This window comes from Ovis canadensis, chromosome 5 (genome assembly GCF_042477335.2).
Source record: "Ovis canadensis isolate MfBH-ARS-UI-01 breed Bighorn chromosome 5, ARS-UI_OviCan_v2, whole genome shotgun sequence".
Lineage (NCBI taxonomy): Eukaryota > Metazoa > Chordata > Mammalia > Artiodactyla > Bovidae > Ovis > Ovis canadensis.
Window position 1 is genome coordinate 81,276,591 of NC_091249.1, and position 6,150 is coordinate 81,282,740.

Consider the following 6,150-nt stretch of genomic DNA (forward strand, 5'->3'; position numbering starts at 1 on the left):
CTCATCAAAAGCCTCCATGCCTACACAGAAACCAAGCACCACCCAAGGGCCAACAAGCTCCAGAGAAAGACATACCATGCAAATTCTCCAGCAACACAAGAACATAGCCCTGAGCTTCATATAACAGGATGCCCAAAGTCACTCCAAACCCACGACATTGCATAACTCACTACTGGACACTTCATTGCACTGCTGCTACTGCTGCTAGGTCGCTTCAGTAGTGTCCGATTCTGTACAACCCCATAGACAGCAGCCTGCTAGGCTCCCCCATCCCTGGGATTCTCCAGGCAAGAATACTGGAGTGGGTTGCCATTTCCTTCTCCAATGCATGAAAGTGAAAATTGAAAGTGAAGTCGCTCAGTCGTGTCTGACTCTTAGTGACCCCATGGACTGCAGCCCACCAGGCTCCTCCATCCATGGGATTTTCCAGGAAAGAGTACTGGAGTGGGGTGCCATTGCCTTCTCCGGATTTTAAGAAGCAAGATGGTATAAATTTGAGAACATGGGGACAGCCAGAGTAGAGATGTAAAAATATTGTCTAAAATATGCTTTGGGAAAAAATAAATAAATAAACAAAATATGCTTTGGGGACCTCCCTGGTGTGCTTCCCTGGCTCAAACAGTAAATAATCTGCCTGTAATGTGGGAGACCTGGGTTTGATCCCTGGGTTGGGAAGATCCCCTGGAGAAAGGAATGGCAACCCACTCCAGTATTCTTGCCTGGAGAACTCCATGGACAGAGAAGCCTGGTGGGCTGCAATCCATGGGGCTGCGAAGATTCAGACACGACTGAATGACCAACACACAACACACACACCTGGTGGTACAGTGGCTAAGACTCCACCCTTAGTGCAGGAGGCCAGAGTTCAATCCCTGGTCAGGGCACCAGATCCCAAATGCCAAAACTAAAAGATCTCATGTGCTAAGAGAAGAAATCCAGCTCCACCCACCGGAACACTGACACAAGCTTCCCTAACCAGGAAACCTTGACAAGCCACCCATCCAACCCCACCCACAGCAAGGAACTTCCACAATAAAGAGGAACCACAAACTGCCAGAATACAGAAAGGCCACCCCAAACACAGCAATATAAACAAGGTGAAAAGGCAGAGAAATACTCAGCAGGTAAAGGAACAGGATAAATGCCCATCAAATTAAACAAAAGAGGAAGAGATAGGGAATCTACCTGATAAAGAATTCCAAATAATGATAGTGAAAATGATCCAAAATCTTGAAAACAAAATGGAGTCACAGATAAATAGCCTGGAGACAAGGATTCAGAAGATGCAAGAAATAAAAGAGTCAATATATAATGAATAATGCAATAAATGAGCACAAAAAGATGTTGGAGGGAACAAACAGAATAATGGAGGCAGAAGATAGGATAAGTAAGGTACAAGATAGAATGTTAGAAATAAACGAAACCGAGAGGAAAAAAGAAAAAAGAATTAAAAGAAATCAGGACAATCTCAGAGACCTCTGGGACAATGTTAAACACTCCAACATTCGAATCATAGGAGTCCCAGAAGAAGAACACAAAAAGAAAGACCATGAGAAAATGCTTGAGGAGACAATAGTTGAAAACTTCCCTAAAATGGGGAAGGAAATAGTCACCCAAGTCCAAGAAATCCAGAGAGTCCCAAACAGGATAAACCCAAGGTGAAACACCCCAAGACACATATTAATCAAATTAACAAACATCAAACACAAAGAACAAATACTAAAAGCAGCAAGGGAAAAACAACAAATAACAGATAAGGGGAAACCCATAAGGATAACAGCTGATCTTTCAATAGAAACTCTTCAGGCTAGAAGGGAATGGCAGGACATACTTATAGTGATGAAAGAGAAAAACCTAAAGCCCACATTACTGTACCCAGCAAGGATCTCATTCAAATATGAATGAGAAATCAAAAGCTTTACAGACAAGCAAAAGCTGAGAGAATTCAGCACCACCAAACCAGCTCTCCAACAAATGCTAAAGGATCTTCTCTAGACAGGAAACACAGGAAGGGTGTATAAACTTGAACCCAAAACAACAAAGTAAATTGCACTGGGATCATACTTATCAATAATTACCTTAAATGTAAATGGGTTGAATGCCCCAACCAAAAGACAAAGACTGGCTGAATGGAAACAAAAACAAGACCCCTATATATGATGTCTACAAGAGACCCACCTCAAAACAAGGGACACATGCAGGCTGAAAGTGAAGAGATGGAAAAAAATATTCCATGCAAACAGAGACCAAAAGAAGCAGGAGTAGCAATACTCAAATCAGATAAAATAGACTTTAAAACAAAGGCTGTAAAAAGAGACAAAGAAGGACATTTCATAATGATCAAAAGACCAATCCAAGAAGAAGATATAACAATTATAAATATATATGCAACCAACATAGGAGCACCACAATATGTAGGACAAATGCTAACAGGTATGAAAAGGGAAATTAACAGTAACACAATAATAGTGGGAGACTTTAATACCTCACTCACACCTATGGATAGATCAACTAAACAGAAAATTAACAAGGAAACACAAACTTTAAATGATACAATGCACAAGATAGACCTAACTGATATCTATAGGACATTCCACCCAAAAACAATGAATTTCACCCTTTTCTTAAGTGCATATGGAACCTTCTCCATGATAGTTCACATCCTGGGCCACAAGTTTAGCCTTGGTAAATTCAAGAAAATTTAAACCATTTCAAGCATCTTTTCTGACCACAATGCACTAAGATTAGATGTCAATTACAGGAGAAAAACTATTAAAAATTCCAACAAATGGAGGCTGAACAACCCGCTGCTGAATAACCAACAAATCACAGAAGAAATCAAAAAAGAAATAAAAATATGCATAGAAATGAATGAAAATGAAAACACGGCAACCCAAAACCTGGGGGCACTGTAAAAGCAGTGCTAAGGGGAAGGTTCATAGCAATACAGGCATACTTCAAGAAACAAGAAGTCAAATAAATAACCTAACTCTACACTTAAATCAGTTAGAAAAGGGAGAAATGTAGAACTCCAGGGTTAGTAGAAGGAAACAAATCTTAAAAATTAGGGCAGAAATAAATGCAAAAAAAAAAAAAACCACACACACAAAAGAGACCATAGCAAAAATCAACAAAGCAAAAAGCTGGTTCTTTGAGAGGATAAATAAAATCGATAAACCATTAGCCAGACTCATCAAGAAAAATGGGAGAAGAATCAAATCAACAAAATTAGAAATAGAAATGGAGCGATCACAACAGACAACACAGAAATACAAATTATCGTAATAGACTACTATCAGCAACTATATGCCAAAAAATGGACAGCTTGGAAGAAATGGACAAATTCTTACAAAAGTACAACTTTCCATAACTGAACCTGGAAGAAATAGAAAATCTTAATAGACCCATCACAAGCACGGAAATTGAAACTGTAATCAGAAATCTTCCAGCAAACAAAAGCCCAGGGCCAGGTGGCTTTACAGCTGAATTCTACCAAAATTTAGAGAAGAGCTAACACCTATCCTACTCAAACTCTTCCAGAAAATTGCAGAGGAAGGTAAACTTCCAAACTCATTCTATGTGGCCACCATCACCCTAATACCAAAACCGGACAAAGATGCGACAAAAAAAGAAAACTACAAGCCAATATCACTAATGAACATAGATGCAAAAATCCTTAACAAAATTCTAGCAATCAGAATCCAACAACACATTAAAAAGATCATACATCATGACCAGTGGGCTTTATCCCAAGGATGCAAGGATTCTTCAATATCCACAAATCAATCAACATAATACACCACATTAACAAATTGAAAAATAGAAGCCATACGATTATCTCAATAGATGCAGAGAAAGCCTTTAACAAAATTCAACATCCATTTATGACAAAAACTCTCCAGAAAGCAGGAATAGAAGGAACATACCTCAACATAATAAAAGCTATGTATGACAAACCCACAGCAAACATTTTCCTCAATGGTGAAAAATTGAAAGCATTTCCCCTAAAGTCAGGAACAAGACAAGGGTGCCCACTCTCACCACTACTATTCAACATAGATCTGGAAGTTTTAGCCACAGCAGTCAGAGCAGAAAAAGAAAGAACAGGAATCTAACTTGGAAAAGAACTAAAACTCTCACTGTTTGCAAATGACATGATCCTCTATTTAGAAAACCCTAAAGACTACACCAGAAAATCGCTAGAGCTAATCAATGAATACAGTAAAGTTGCAGGATACAAAATCAACACACAGATATCCCTTGCATTCCTATACACTAACAATGAGAAAACAGAAAGAGGAATTAAGGAAACAATTCCATTCACCATTGCAATGAAAAGAATAAATACTTAGGAATATATCTACCTAAAAAAACAAAAGACCTATATATAGAAAACTACAAAACACTGGTGAAAGAAATCAAAGAGGACACTAATATATGGAGAAATATACCATGTTAATGGATCAGAAGAATCAATATAGTGAAAATGAGTGTACTACCCAAAGCAATCTATAGATTCAATGCACTCCCTATCAAGCTACCAATGGTACTTTTCATAGAACTAGAACAAATAATTTCACAATTTGTATGGAAATACAAAAACCTCGAAGAGCCAAAGCACTTTTGAGAAAGAAGAATGGAACTGGAGGAATCAACTTGCCTGACTTCCGGCTCTACTACAAACCACAGTCATCAAGACAGTATGGTACTGGCACAAAGACAGAAATATAGATCAATGGAACAAAATAGAAAGCCCAGAGATAAATCCACACACCTATGGACACCTTGTCTTCAACAAAGGAGGAAAGAATATAAAATGGAGAGAAGACAATCTCTTTAACAAGTGGTGCTGGGAAAACTGGTCAACCACTTGTAAAAGAATGAAACTAGAACACTTTCTAACGCCATACACAAAAATAAACTCAAAATGGATTAAATATCTAAACATAAGACCAGAAACTATAAAACTCCTAGAGGAAAACATAGGCAAAACGCTCTCCAACATAAATCATAGCAGGATCCTCTATGATGCACCTTCCCGGAATATTGGAAATAAAAGCAAAAATAAACAAATTGGACTTAATTAAAATTAAAAGCTTCTGCACTACAAAGGAAACCATAAGCAAGGTGAAAAGACAGCCTTCAAAATGGGAGAAAATAACAGCAAATGAAGCAACTGACAAATAATTAATCTAAAAAATATACAAGCAACTCCTGTAGCTCAATTCCAGAAAAATAAATGACCCAATCAAAAAATGGGCCAAAGAACTAAACAAACATTTCTCTAAAGAAGACATACAGATGGCTAACAAACACATGAAAAAATGCTCAACATCACTCATTATCAGAGAAATGCAAATCAAAACCACAGTGAGGTACCTTTTCACACCAGTCAGAATGGCTGCTATCCAAAAGTCTTCAAGCAATAAATGCTGGAGAGGGTGTGGAGAAAAGGGAACCCTCTTACACTGTTGGTGGGAATGCAAACTAGTACAGCCACTATGGAGAACAGTGTGGAGATTCCTTAAAAAACTGGAAATAGAACTGCCATACGACCCAACAATCCCACTGTTGGGCATATACACTGAGGAAACCAGAATTGAAAGAGACATATGTACCCCTATATTCATTGCACCACTGTTTATAAGAGCCAGGACATGGAAGCAACCTCAATGTCCATCAGCAGATGAATGGATAAGAAAGCTGTGGTACATATACACAATGGAGTATTACTCAGCCATTAAAAAGAATACATTTGAATCAGTTCTAAGGAGGTGGATGAAACTGGAGCCAATTATACAGAGTGAAGTAAGCCAGAAAGAAAAACACCAATATAGTATACTAATGCATATCTATGGAATTTAGTAAGATGGTAACGATGACCCTGTATGCGAGAGAGCAAAAGAGGCATAGATGTATAGAACAGTCTTTTGGACTCTGTGGGAGAGGCGAGGTTGGGATGATTTGGGAGAATGGCATTGAACCATGTATAGTATCATATGTGAAATGAATCGCCAGTGCAGATTTGATGCATGAGACAGGGTTCTCAGGGCTGATACACTGGGATGACCCAGAGGGAAGGGATGGGGCGGGTTCAGGATGCGGAACACATGTACACCCCTGGAGGATTCATGTCAATGTATGGCAAAA